We start from the raw sequence: 699 nt of genomic DNA, 5'->3' as shown, positions 1-699 counted from the left end.
AGAGAGAGATTGGGTCAATATCAGGTAAATAGGAGAAGTAGTTCATAGTAAGTGGGTGAAGGAAAGTGTGTCAACACATCCTACGGTCTCCTCCATTAGGTTGGACCGTGAGATTCCTATGTTGTGTCTGCTTGTCGTTTTTAGGCCATATAAGCTACTTGTTTTTCAAGTAGCTATTCCCTTCAGAGGGTTGTAACATGGGATTTAGAATAAACTCAAAACTCCTGAAATGGATAGGGTTTCTTAGGTCGATTCCCAACTTTGACTCTCCAATTCGGTAGCATTTTTGGGGCCGACCTCTGAATCTGAAAAAATGGTGGGTCATACTTATGAGAATTACTAAGTGTTAGTATATTCTAGGCCAAAGAAACGATAACTAAAAGATCTATTGGAGTATGAGTTACTCTGGCAATAATGATTAGCTGAGAATGTCTCAATTCAAAGGAGGAGTAGTAGACTGCCCTTAGTGGATGTTTCTTTGAAACTCTGAAGTCTCGTTGCAATAAGAATAACAATGGGTACATTATTATTTTTTGCTAAACCTGATTGGATATAGCAATTCTAATAGAATTTGTTTATTTTCAGCATGAATTAGCTCTTTAGTACAATTACTTGCTTTCAAGAAGCTTAATGGGGACAATTACGTTACATGGAAATAACTTGAACACAATACTGGTAATCGATGATCATAGGTTTATT

Source organism: Benincasa hispida, chromosome 8 (genome assembly GCF_009727055.1).
Source record: "Benincasa hispida cultivar B227 chromosome 8, ASM972705v1, whole genome shotgun sequence".
NCBI lineage: Eukaryota > Viridiplantae > Streptophyta > Magnoliopsida > Cucurbitales > Cucurbitaceae > Benincasa > Benincasa hispida.
This window is presented reverse-complemented; position numbering follows the sequence as displayed.